At 30.6% G+C, this 15152-nt stretch overlaps 2 protein-coding genes across 3 annotated transcripts in view; one reads left to right on the plus strand and one right to left on the minus strand.

Moving 5' to 3' along the window:
• Positions 1-5637, minus strand: part of LOC126966914 (chaoptin-like) — a 32166-nt gene extending 26529 nt beyond the window's left edge. For both annotated transcript variants that reach the window (XM_050811197.1, XM_050811196.1), the window contains exon 1: positions 5455-5637. The gene's annotated coding sequence lies outside the window, so the exon portion shown is untranslated. The remainder of the gene's footprint in view (positions 1-5454) is intronic.
• The window catches only part of LOC126966977 (uncharacterized), a 516069-nt gene that overhangs the window by 449710 nt on the left and 51207 nt on the right, over positions 1-15152 (plus strand). The window lies entirely within an intron of this gene.

Consider the following 15152-nt stretch of genomic DNA (forward strand, 5'->3'; position numbering starts at 1 on the left):
AGAATCGGTCAAGCCGTTTCGGAGGAGTTCAATGTTTAACACTATAAGATAAGATAAGATAAGATCATTTATTTGTAGTCATGGGTATACATAGATGTTTCAAATCACAATAAAAGTTCTCCATTCCTTGCCCGCACGCTGTGGCGTAAAAATAGTAGTTAATAACAAGTCAAACAAATATATTTATACACAATGACAGTTAATTGATGTACATATCAATAATTGAATATTTTGAAATAACATATAACAAGTGAAACTGGTAAAAAGAAATTAAATTAAGTAATATGATATTTAAAAAATGTTAATTGAGTGTTGTATCTGAAAAGAAGTCTTTTATGGAATAGTACGATTTCGTGACTAGCACATTAAATAGTTTCTTTTTAAAACAAGTCAACTTAAGTTCTGTGATAGTTGTAGGTATCTTGTTAAATATTCTCGGCGCCATTTCAAGAACACTATTGTACATCGAAGCTGTGTTGCTGCCATGTAAACGTAATCTATCCTTGCTTCTCAAATTAATATTGTGGATTTGAGATGTTCTGACAAATGTATCAGGGTTAGTTTTTACAAATAATGCTATTTCATAGATATATAGTGTATAGGTCAAAGTAAGAATTTTAAGTTGGTTAAAGAAGGGTTTACAACTATCCCTTATTTTAAGACTACACATTGACCTAATGCAGCTCTTTTGGGCTTTAAAAATTATATCTTTTTTGCATGAGTTTCCCCAGAAAATTATGCCGTAACGTAAGTTGGATACAACAAATCCATGATACGCTGTCAGAACAGTTTGTCTATTAGCGACTTTTGAAAGCTCATGCAGTGCGTACGAGTATTTACTTATTTTCTTACTAAGTTCTATCGCATGTGCCTTCCAATTCAATTTACTGTCAATGTTAAGTCCTAAAAATTTTGTTGTTTCGACACTTTCTACAACACAGTCATTGTATGTGACGTTAATTTTTTGAGGTGTGATTTTTAGTTCTCGCAAACGAAAGATCATGACACGAGAATTTTATAAGATATCAAATTTATTTTATTATTTTTCTATGACCCATGTTCATATAACGGTAAAGTTTTTGTTATTAACCATTTTGTTCGTGATACGTATTATATCTTATGATGATGAATACATCATCTTCATGGCTAGCAATAGCTAGGACTTAGCTTACACTAGACTTTGTAGGTATTCAGTTATACTTCATAAATATTTTTTGCACCACAGACACCTCTTATACCTAAATCATATTTGATTTTATTTTTCAAACCTGCTTTGCGCATGGAAACGATACAGACATAATATTCCCTGCCGTTCTATTCCTAAGATCTACATGCCATTTTTATGTATCTACCAACATTGAATTGAACACAAAATATTGAGTAAATCCAGTAATCCATTGAGAGTCAGATATCAAACATTGTTTGCTATAGCTAAGTTAAATAACAATTAATATAATTTATCGCCTGAAAAAAATATTTCGGGAGGGTTTTTTGGAATCATGTTACTTTTGGACGTCAAGGGCTAGGCGAAAATAAGTGTAAGATTTTTCAGTCAGGACGCCATCTCAGCCGGCCGCGAAGTAAGTTGAATAATTATTTCAACTACAGCTGAAAGGGAGCGTGGGTTCGAACCCCACACCAGACAAAAGTTTTTTAATACATTTTATTTTTCTTTATGAATGATATTATATAAGTAAAGCATTATTTATATATTTATCTTTTGATTATTATGCTGATTTTAATAATTAATATTGTATTTTGTGAAAAAAGTTTCACTTGCATTATGGTTTCACACAACCCTAAAATTTATATTACTCTAATACGTTTATCATTTATAATTTACTAGAAAACGTGTAAGTTCCATCACACTTGGAAATTCACAAAGTTCATTCCAACCGAGTGTTCAACTTGACACTCACGACATGCACACATTTTTTTTAAATAAGCATCTTGGAATGACCACCGCCCGCGATCACTAAAAGTGATCGCGGGCGGGGATTGTGTCATATTACGGTTAAAAGTAACCCGTGTATAAGAGAAAGTTGAAAGTACAGTTAAATTCAAAGTTAATTTGCATGGTAATAATCTTATTTGAAAATAATTAAATTTAATAATTTAAGGAAAAAATAATCCAAAATGTGTGCATGGAAATCGTATCACGGAGAGAATCCGTGATCAAACCATCTAAAAATATATAAGAGTACAAATTGACCACTGGGGTTTCCTTTTGAATCTCTCTAATACCGAAAAATATTACATAGCAAATCTACTATTTTATCACTGGTGAAATATCTTACAATAACTTCCATCATTTCATCAAAAATAATGACATAAAAACTGTAAAATATATTAACTACGTGCCACTTTAATAAAATCCAAGCAATTAACAAAACTATTCATAGGCAAAGGTTATTTAAGTTTCGCGATTCTCCATTTTAATTGGTCTCACTAACGACAGTTTGCAAAAGTAATTTCCGTAATTGCAAACCTTATTGAAAGCTCGTCTAGTTTCAGCTTTTAGTAACAAACTTGATGTTAGTGGCTAACTCGCAGGTTGTCAAGTAATTACGATGGTTACCAAGCTATTATAGTTTGACCAAAATTCAAATTTATATGGCTTTTCAGATCAGAATAATTAAATAAGTATATTCAAATTTGTATTTCTTTTCAGATCAGAATAATTAAAATAAGTAAATTCATATTTATATGGATTTTAAGATCAGAACAGTTAAAATAAGAAGATTCAAATTTAAATGGCTTTTCAGATAAGAATAATTAAAATAAGTTAATTAAAATTTATATGGATTTTTAGATCAGAATAGTTAAAATAAGTATATTCAAATTTAAATGGCTTTTTAGATCAGAATAATTAAAATAAGTAAATTCATATTTATATGGCTTTTCAGATCAGAATAATTAAAATAAGTAAAATAAAATTTATATAGATTTTCAGATCAAATTAATTAAAATAAGTAAAATCTGGCTTTTCAGATCAGTCAACCCGTAAAATTAGTCTGAGTAAGTAAGAGCCAGTATATTCGTTTTAACAACAAAATTCCCAGCAACATTCAGAATCTGTCAATATATAAGTTAAAAAATATAATTAAGAAAATTCTCTGTCAGCCTAATTATAATATATAAATACCACTTGTAATGTTTTAATGGATAACAGTTATATTGTATTTCAGACTACAGTCTCGAGGGTTTTATAATTAATAAGTATTTTTGAAGTGTTCAGCTTTTAGAATTAAACAGTTTTGTTATCAAAGCGGTAACTTAATTGTATCGGTTTTTAACTACGACGAATAAGTTACTATGAATTCAACAATCATCGGTACTTAAATATTTTCAAACAAAACCAACACATTCCCACAAAAAAAAGTGTGAGTTAATATCTCATAATTTTAATGATTGTCACATTGAAAAAAAATTTATTGAAGTAGGCGTTACTTTGCGGATATCCATAATTATACAAATGATTTAATTTTTCTTTAGTGTTAATTCCGCCAATATTTGTCCTTAAAACAATTCGACAGGTGTTTCGCCTCTACACGAGGCATCCTCAGGACGTGTTGTCTCGCCAAAATCTGGCCAAAAGATTTTGTATGATTGATACATTATTTGGATAATAACATTAATCATCGAGAAACCAAATAATAAAGTCCCAGCCACTGTTCAGGCATTATCTATAAATAAATTTGAATGTTTTATTAAAAAATGGCTCTGTCGTAAAACCTATTACAGACCAGCTGAATATCTAAGTGATCGGACAGCCTGGGACTAGATTATGATTATTTTATAGCGATAGAAATGACTGTAAAATATTTTATATTTTTATTTAAAAGAGCGCAAAAAACAGAATGCTGGGAGAGTTTCTAGTGCCACGTCTTCTCTCTCAGAGCGTCATTTGTTTCCGAAGCGGTAGTAGTATCTAGTATATTAGAAATGACATCAAAAAGAATTCTAAAGGAATCAATTTTGAGAAAATAAATTTTATATACAATAATTTCAAAACTTAAATGGATTTACATTAAAAATTAATAGATATGAAAGGTATCTATTACTTTAAAGCAATATATGTTTTTCCATTTCATTGCACCGTTGCAATTATTATCTCTAGTCTATTTGACAGCTCAACGATTTGAAATATTCTTTCCAAAATTCGATATTAAATATTAAAACAACTGCAATTTTGCTTTATTTGTCTATTACGGCTTTATGTAATTTTTTTAAAAAGCATTAGGTTTTTGGTTGATAATTATGATGATATGAATACATCATGACAAGAAAATACATTTAATATTATGGATAGGTAGCACGAATTCGTAGCGTTGTATTAAGCATTGAAATGAAATAATATATTCCGTTAGTATGGTATAAATGCGGCTTCTTCATATTACGTTACATAAATCGACGTACCATGTGAATATTTTTTGGGTAACATATCTGGAAAATTCGATTTTTATAGCCTTTAGATAAAGTAAAAGGTGATTAATGATATACCGTCGATCATTAATCAAACATTAACGACCCAATCACGCATGCCCTAATTTTTTTGTAGACATTATGAATTATTGTTATCGAAATGTATAAATATTATGGCTGTTATTGTATATAAATTGAAATACCTTTGAATTTTAAGTGAAAGTTTAAAAATATAGTTAAATTCCATCTCACTTCATACTCCAAAAATTGCCGCAATATTGAAATCATTCAATTTAAATTATATATCATTATTCGGATTAGATATAAAGTTTGTGGTTGAATAATTATTATAAGAAACTGAAGTGGGATAATTCGTAAGTATCCACTATCTCGATAGCAGAAGCTGATATGATATAATTTTAAATATAAAATTCATAATTGATAGATATGTATAAAAAAACTTTGCTTTTTGCATCGCTATGGCGACATAAGCTTGATAGTTGTCTCCAACTTTAACATAGTATTATTATAATATTGCACCTTCGGTTTTGATTTTAACTTTGGTCGCAATTTTTCAATTCTTTACCACCTTCGTATATGAATGGTAGTTCATTGCGTTGTCGTTGTGTTAATATTGAGAATATATATCAACCGTGAAAGACACCGAAGAACAGGTACATAACAGAATACAGGACCTCTTACCATGAGTAAATTGAGATTTGTAAAGATAAATAGTTAATACGTATGTTAATAGTGAAAATTCCTCTAAATTTTAAATACTTTTTGATTTTACTCAAAGCACTACCACCGCATCGGTAACAAATCCCGCGCTGGGAGAGAAACGGTGCAAGAAACTTGCCCAATATTTTATAGTATAAAGGTATTCTTAACTTTTAATTCTCTAGTACTAAAGGTTATTGCGAATTTATTTCATTCTGGAAGTAAGCCCGCATCTTGTAGATCGACTGTAACATAAATATATACCTAATAAGAATTCTAAATTAATAAAATGTAATAATTAAAACTTACGAATAGTTAAAATAAATACACGTCACATATTCACAAATACCACATCCAAAGTTCTAGCTCAACAACCGCCAGTAATATAGCAGTTCACTTGTAACTCACAATGTGTACTGACATTAATAGGTGTCGAGACATTTTTTATACGTTATCCAACCGCTGCTAAGAACAGAGAACACGCCCGCACACCCGCTGTGTCGGGTTCAGACTGAAATTTGAAGGCTGTGAAGGCCGTTGTGGGCGGACGTGGCGCCCTTCAACCACCTCGACTACCTGGCGAGAACTGTACAAGTATGCTACTCTAGTATTATCCTAGCACATCCTTCAAAAATATATTCTGTGTGTTTTTAATTGGGACTGTATTGTAAAATAAGACATACATAAATATGTCCGAAGAACCATTTGTTTTCTTTTTGTAAAAACAATTTCGACATAGTTATTTTTCGGTCAAGCGCGAGTTATACATAAAGATGAGTCATTTTGATGGTTTTTTAATCTGTATCGACTCAGTTTAATTTTAGGGTTATTTCATTGTATAGGAAGATAAAAATATGAGCTGAGATGTAAGCTAAATTTAATAAAATGTTTATACTAAAACCAGTTCTTACAAAGTATCTGTATCAGAGTCGATATTTACACATTCAATAAGTGTTCCATATTATGACAAGTTTAATATCATTAACTCTAAGAAGCTTATATCATTATTATTCTTTAAATAAATAAGCAAAAAAGTAGTTTCTGTCAATTTCGTCGAAGAAGATTTGCGATTTTCTGTGTATAGTTTTTTTCAAGACTGAGGCCTTCTACTGACGGAACCAGTCTCTTGATATCGTTGTCAAACGACTCACATTTAGTATCTGCAACACATACTATATTGACTATACCCCTCCTCAAGTAGCGGTACAATTTTGCTCGCAATATTCGAACCAAAACACGATGGGCAAAAATATATTGAAAGTGGTACCCACCCAACAGACATATTTAATATATCATTGGAAAGGAAATTTTGTGCAGATAAATAATTACCAGGTCGCTTGTCTCGGCTGTATGTCTCACCGGAGATATATGGTTCATCGTCAATTAAAGTTAGCGTATTATTAAAGTCAAATATTTTTATTCAAAATCACTTATTGAACGTCTACTATAACCTATTCAAAATAGACTGCCTCAGACCTGAAAAGATCGGGCGCAAGAAACTCAGTGGATTTTATTTTTTGGGCTGGCCGTTCGAATGCCTAACATATTTTAAGCTTATGGTCAGGAAACTGAATGGTAGGTATGTAGGCTGTGCGTAATACTCGCGATCTCTACAACAGGCACAGTGAATAAATAGTTTTACCCAATTTATATAAATATATTAATTTTGTATTCTAGAGTATATCCATTGTAATACCATTAGAGTCTGCTAGCATAAAATATTAATTGAAAAAATATTGCAATGCAAAACAATATTTAAACAAATTTAATTTGTGTAATTAATCCCAGAAGTGAGGGTTGTCACTTAAAAAAAATGTTATAAACAATATTTTTCAAAGCTGGATATTATCCACGTAGCTTGAAAACAGTAACAATATGGTATGCTAAATTACTTAAAACTAAAGTGCACATAATTGTTAAGGCAAGCCAGGTAGAAGTACAGTTATTTGCCGACGATATGCGAGACATAGGGGATTAAAGTGGTTTTGAGTTGACGCCAAGGGTGTGTGTTCCCTCAGAGTTAAGACCCGCTCCTCTTGTTCATAAGCCGTACTTAAACCACACTTTGATGTTGGGATCAATTACTTTACACTCATAGCAACCTAGTTAATTACCGTTACGCTTAAAAGCTTCCTGTAATATTAGGAGTTGAGATTGATGAATTAAAAATTCTAAAATATTTACTATTTTCTTGCACTATCAAGTCGTTTGTCCAAAACAGCTTTGGCTATCTGTACTTTAGTTATCTTTTTTATGTTAGGTACAATAAAATATGTAGATGAAATAAGTAGTAAATGACATTAAAGTTACCTACATATTATAGTCTTATACGATTTATACAAATAAAATAAAATATAATTTTTAAAAATAAATGTTAAATTAATTAAATTAATCAAATTAATTATACTGTACAATTTATTAAAATTATACGACCTATGGTGACCATAAGAAATTACTTTTGAAACCTTTCACTCTGATTTGTTGGTAGTTCGTATTTATTTTTATCAGTTCCATATGTATGTACAATTATGTTGTAATTTTCTCCGATTCTGTACGATCAACGCGAATATGAGTTTGTTGGTTTGTTTTTGTTACTGACACTCCTTAACTACCGAAGCCATCATCATGAAATTAGCACAGAAAGGGTTTATATAGAAGGGGTTAACAGCGTACACTTTATTGCGAATATTCTAGTTCGCTTTCCCAAGGGAGTTCTTATGGGACTGCGATACATTTGTAACGTAAATGAAACGGCTTACAAACAAAGCTAGTTTTTACGACAGAAATGAAAAAAAAATACGCATATATTTCAATCTGTTTAAAGGTATTTTTATGCCTACGAATTAAAGGGTGTTCCTATGTATGGAAAAGTTACATACGAGCATACCGGTCACATTAAGGTAAGTAAGTTATATTCTTAGTTGATCTTTTAGGTGGTATTACGCTCTTTGGTAATACTTTTGAAGGTATCTATGATATTTCATACTTGAAAAATTGTGCAAGGAATTTCATAGTTAGGTAACTATCTACGTTTCACAAACGTAGATAGTTACGTAATAAAAATAATCTATATACATAAAAATGAATTGTTGTTCGTTAGTCTCGCTAAAACTCGCGAACGGCTGGACCGATTTTGCTAATTTTGGTCTTGAATTATTTGTGGAAGTCCAGAGAAGGTTTAAAAGGTTAATAAATATGAAAATGCTCTGAATCAAATAAAAACAAAAACTATGTTCTTCCTTTGATGTGTACACCGTCGTTCAGAAAGCAAATTGAAAGAATAGTTTAATATGTATAACTTATTAGAATTTTTATATATTTGTAACTTTTTCTATATATATTATAGGCTTAAAGCCTATCAATAGGTAGCACATACAAATAATAGTATTTTATTAATATTAAAGGTATAAGATTTGCATAAGAGTTGTATTAAATTTAATCACTATTAAGTTATTTTACTTTTGGGTTTTTGAAGTCGGTTTTTCTGAACGTAGTTTTTTTTAAATATTATTAAAATTTATTATGTACAGAACAAGGTCTGTCGGGTCAGCTAGTAAACAATAAAAATAAAATTCTTTATTGGTTTTAATAAATTATCCATAATAAATAGTGGCAAGAACGTCCTTTTAAGCATATAAAGAATACTTATGCCATGAAGCTCCGCTCTTTCTTAGCCTTAAAATAACAGACTTAGAAAACATAATAATATAATAAAACGTGTGTGTGTGTGTTTGCTTTAGCGTATGTGTTATAAGATCAACTCAGTATTATCATAATTTAGTGGTAGTATTCAGGCGATCAATGCAATTTTACATTCATGGTAGTTTCTATTATATATATGTAACTGTTGTTTGTTTATCTAATATATAAAATTCTCGTGTCATGGTGTTAAACTCATCATGAAATTTTGAGTGCATATTGGGTAGGTCTGAGAATCGGACAACATCTATTTTTCATCCCCCTAAATGTTAAGGGTGGTCACGGATTTTTTTTTTAATTTTTTACATTTTTTTTTAAATTTGATTATGAGTCAGCATTAAAAAAATACATACAACTTCAAATTTTCACCCATCTACGATCAACAGTTACTTTTGTATCGCGATTTTAATATTGGCAATACAACGTTTTCTGGGTCAGCTATTTTTATTATAAAGAAATGCCCCACGACATTTATACTGCATGCTATAGAACTCTGTCCTAAAACGTGTAACAAAGGCAACATTGTCTTTCCTTCGTTTGCGTTCAATATTAGGATCGTATGCTATTGTTTTATGCAATTTTAGAAGCACTTTCTTATAAACCACGCTGTGGAGGAAGAACATACACCCAGAAAAATATTACGGTTATAAAGCAGGAATAAATCGAATAGCTTGTTGTACCATTGCACTAGATCATTCCATCAGTTATCTGCGGAGTAGGGTTCTGTATTGGATCCGGTACGATGGTTCGAGCTGATAATGGGGTGCAACATTACATATCTGAGAACAACGATCCATATGTGACAGGAATTGCACCATATAGAGTGCGAGTATGACCCCTAGTGTCTTCAGAGCCAATCGAGATTTTGAGACCCAGTATTGCGATATACGGCGAGACATTATGAGGAATACTTATGAAGACATGGGATACTACAAAAATGGTGTTAAATCCGCAAACATGAATTTTGGGTGGTTAAAATTAATACGTTTTTTTACGCCATTTCTCGACCATGTCAAGTAAGGACTCGATAAGAAAGAAAAGTTTCTACTGGCTGACCTGCATCACTGCATCTGTAATAATATTGTCATCAGTATGATAATGCATGTTATCCGAGCTCTTCATTAGAACTATTCGTTTTTTATTTATTTTATGAAACGAGACGAGAAGGACGTTGAGTTGATGGTAATTGATACGCCCTGCCCTGGATTATTGAAAAACCCAAAAATTGTGAGCGGCACTACAATTGTGCTCGTCACCTTGAGACATATGTTTTTTTGTAAAAATTCAAATAATCCAATAAATTCATTGGACTCTTGCTTACAAGACCCTCGTGTAATAGTATATTTTCATCCATAATAAGGATAAAGTATGAAACCCATTTCCCACACACATAAATTATAAATTTTATATAAAAACAAACAAAATAACTCTAGCTTAATGAAATGGAATTATTTACGAGATCGCTAATAAATATTTATATTTAAATATAAAATGAAAGTAAATAAGTTTTAGTATGATTGTAATTTAAAATAATAATATGTTGTCCTAAACTGAATTAGGTATTTGTCGTAAAACAAGTAAATTAAATTCACTGTGGTTTTACTACAAACAGCTTTGGCTAAATGTAATTTACTTAGTTATCTTTTTTATGTTAGATGCAATAAAATGCGCAGACTTAATAAGTAGTAAATAAACTTAAAGTTATATAATATAATCTTTTACGATATACAAATAAAATAAAAGTATAACTTGTAAAGATTAAACTCAAGGTTAAACAATTTTGGTTTTTGTCGGTCGCCAGTTAACCTTAAATACAAATAACATTAAAATAAATAAAACCTTTGAATATATTATTTTGATTACAACAAACCTTAATATATTGTATTAAATATCACACACACTTTCAAATAAATAAAAATATATTATTTCTATTTTATAAAAAAAAAATAATAAAAAGACAACCGCCTTCAAAACACTGTTCCAAAACAATAGATATAATGTGCACTAAAAAGTATAAAAATTATTGCGTATTATTATACAATCTAAATTATTAATCTTATTCTAGTTACGATTATTGGGATTATTTTTGGGATCGGTGTTCTTCGACCGCAACCCGCTCTCGCCTCTCGCCTCCTCACGACTCAAGCACATCTCACCTATAACTATTATTTTATGATTTTTAGTGAATTTGAAGTACACTTACTAACAATTTGTCTAAATATGTGTAAATATACAAAAATTTTCAATGCAGCAATGAACGTAAGTACTTTGCAATTTGATTACGGACAGTGCTCCGTTACTTTGTCATGGATTTCGTTATCAGAACCTAACAAAACTCTCACGAAACTATCTTTGAAGTATATGCTTTCCAATAAAAAAATCATCGAAATCGGTTGGCGCGATATTGAGTTATTCGAAAATTTATCATCCACTTTGCTATACGTATGTATTCACACAGGTTCACACAGTCGAAACACATAAAAAAAATACCGACGAATTGAGAACCTCCTCCTTTTTTGAAGTCGGTTAAAAATTCTATAATAAAGTATGCAATGATTGTAACATTTTAAATTACTTAGTTTTATTTTTAATTTTATGAGAATAGAGGACGAGACGAGCAGTAGGTACGTTCAACTCATGGTAATTGGTGCACCCTGGCCCATTACAATGCAGTGCCACTCAGGATTCTTGAAAAACCCAAAAACTCTGAACGGCGCTACAATTGCGCTCGTCACCTTGAGACATAAGATGTCAAGTCTCATTTACCCAGTAATTTTACTAGATACAGCGCCCTGCAAGCCGAAACACAGTAATGCTTACATGTTACTGCTTCACGGCAGAAATAGGCGCCGTTGTGGTATCTATAATCTAGCCGGCATCCTGTGCAAAGGAGCCTCCCACTGGTAAATATCTTATTTATTAATCTATAGTGTAGTTAGTAATTTCAAAGTATTAAGACGAGACAGTTCATGTACAGCAAGCACCTCTTATAAAGTAAGTGCACATAATTATAAACGCAAGGTATGTGTAGCACTACAATTATTTGCCACAAAGAAATGAGACATAGGGGAGTAAAGTCTTTTTTTAATTTTGAGTCGCAAAGGGTGTGCTTTCTCTCAGAGTTAAGCTCTTGTATAAAAGACGAGTTCTTAACGCACACTTTGATGCTCAGCTGAATTACTTTACACTCTTAAAAGCCTAGTAATTATTTACCACAAGATTAAATTAATTGCTTAAAAAGTTTCTTAAATACATTAAACGAAGAAAATTTTATGATATGCTGTAATATTTAATTACCACTTAAGCCGAAAAGTTAATATAAATGATTAACTGTTAAAACAAACCAAAATAAATTCATAGAAAAATTCGCTTCGTTATATTTAACGTTCATATTACAAGAGTTACTTTACTATCACCGAGAAAACAACTCATGCACGGGAAAGATAATAGCGCTCTTAAAATAAAGCCTTTGTGGCATTATTTAGTGACACAGTATCACTCTTTCGTGACTTTCCTTCTTAAGTTTATTCGTTAAAACTTTTTTATTAATACGCCTTGTGGTTTATTAACATTGCAGTTACTTTGGTATTAAAGCTCTCGGAAAAATTGTGTTGAAAATTTAAGAAAAGACAAGAGTTTTCTTAAAAAACAATGGCATTTCTTAATCATGGAACGATAGTTAACACTGTATTAATATTTTAGCTTGAGAACAACGCAGTTACTTTATAAGAATGAAAATAAGATAAACTTTTAAAAATAATTTTTCTCAAGTGATTTATTCAACCACTGATAAACTTTTCTGCTTATACATTAAAAGTAAACAATACCTCAACACTACAGGCAAAATTATTAATTTGATTTAAAATCAATTGTTATTATAAATATAAACTATTAAATACCTTAAAGGGCAGTTTGAATATGTAGTTCACAATTTAGTTGATTACTGACTTAATTAAATTATTACTACTTTTCTTTTGTTATATATTTTAGTGTATTGCATTTATTAACCAGCCACAAATTATGAAGGTATTACAGTATTGTGTTAGATTTTCCAACACATTTTTTTTAATAATGTTTGTTAATTTTCTATAAAACTTTCTATTTCCAGATTCACATACTGATATATGACTTCACAGTTATATTTTGTTGAAAATTCACGAGTATGTCCTTATTTTATAAATATGACTTATAAATCTGAAAATAGCAATCGGATATAAGTTTCATTCTATATTCGAACACTCTCGACCGTCGCCACTTGAATATTTAATAAGTCGAGCTTATTGTAGTTGATGCAACAATGATTTTATTTAAATCATAAAATTTGCATAGTATACTAACAGCTATGTACGATACTGTTAAAATCTTTCTTTATTAATAGTTTCAAATAGTAATGACTAATATGTCCTCCAATAAAATTAGTGTAATGCAAGGTCCGTTTTTTGTGAATTAAAAGACCAAAAAAAATGCCAAGAAATTAATATTTTATTATTTCTGTGTTGTGAAGCTCCTTAAAAACCGCACTGTGGAGGACCGCCATACATCCAAGAGTGTACTTTAACAAGGTGTACGTGCTTTTTTTGAAGGTACCATGTCGTATCGTCATAGAAACACCGCACAAGGAAGTTCATTCCACATATTGGTCGTAAGAGGAAGAAAGTTACTTGAAAACCGCACTGTGGAGGATCGCCACACATCCAGGTGTTGGGGATGATATCCTAACTTGTGGCGTGTCGTCTGAAGATGGAATTTGGCGGCAGAAATCAGCTGAACCAGCTATTCGAAACACTCCCCGTGATAATTGCGGTAGATTGTAATCCATATTTTTGCTGCTACGAAATAGCAGGTACGAATTCTCTATGAAATGCCTTCGATGGGTTTCAATTTACCGAACATTTATTATAGTAATGTATATTTTTTATACCATATAAAAGTAGAGATTTTATCGAACAGAAAGCATACCAACTTTTTGAAAAAAGCTGATATTTGAGTGATTTTCGATTGAAAATTTGGGTGCTTTTTCGATATTTGAGTAAAAATAAGGGGTGAAAAAATAAATATTTCAATTCAAATAAATTACCGTGTATTTGGGTCATAAAAAGGTAAGTTTTCACTAAATTGCGTGGGTAAAAAATTATTTTTTTGTAAAAGATAAAAATAAAAAACCAAAAAATTGGTTTTTTGAATTTTTCACATTAATTTTGAGATTGTGAATACAAAAGTTGTAGAAATTTTTATTACCTAACTTTGCTTATTAACTTTTTTCCATAGGACTTGTAGTTTCGCTGGAAATCGATATAAACAGTTTTTTACCCTTAAACCCACCCGTAATTTATTTTTCCTATCATTTTTGTTAAACTCTCTTCCTTTTCCAATGGATTTCGTCCCACTATTACTTTTTATGCTTTCAACAATTATCAACCCTGGTCTTTATTGAAAACGTAACGGGATGTTTAATATAAATAATCATATAAATATTAAATGAAACCAAAATTTATTTTGTTTAATTATAATTTTAAATGACACATTACTTAAGAGTCTTGCGTATCTCATTTATACAGAAATTGTTGAATCAAAATTTGACTGTAACAACGTAATTCGCTTGAAATATTCATAAGCTTTCATTGCGTTTGTGATGTTTATATTTTTTTTGTACGCTCGTTTTAGTATTTAAAATAAATATACTTTTGTAAAATAGGTACCTCACGTAGGTATGATGTTGATGTTTTTTACTTCAAATAGTTGTAACTGTGTAATTTTAATACTTTTTTAATATGAATGGTGGTATTGTGATGATGGAAGAAGAACTTATTTAAAACTTAAAATATGACTGACGAATGATGAATAAGAAACATCCGAAATGCAGATAGATCATGAAGTAAGAGAGAATGGTGTGAAACGTGTTTATTTGTTATATTATTAAAGTTATATAGTACAGCGATCTCTCCGATCACAAGCTGCTGCTTACGACCGTCACAATAGGTCTACTCTTATTCAACGAAAAACGAAGTTTCGTGAGTTCCCTCTTACGGTTCCATTCGTTTTGAAGTTTCGTCCCGAATGTGATTGTTGGGCATTTCGAATTTCTAAGCCTACTCTAATACATTTACGTTGCGAACAAAAATTTGAATATGACAGCTGTTTGTTCGGAATTTAAAGCTCGAATTGACGAAACAATAGATGTTAACTTTTGATTTTCGTTTGTGTGGATTTTATTTGAAATGGTTTCAAGAATAATTTTAATAGAAGATGGTAGAAGGAACTGGCGCCGCCTGCGCAATGAATTTATATTAGTGAAATTCCCGACTTAG

Source organism: Leptidea sinapis, chromosome 11 (assembly GCF_905404315.1).
Source record: "Leptidea sinapis chromosome 11, ilLepSina1.1, whole genome shotgun sequence".
Classification (NCBI taxonomy): Eukaryota; Metazoa; Arthropoda; class Insecta; order Lepidoptera; family Pieridae; genus Leptidea; species Leptidea sinapis.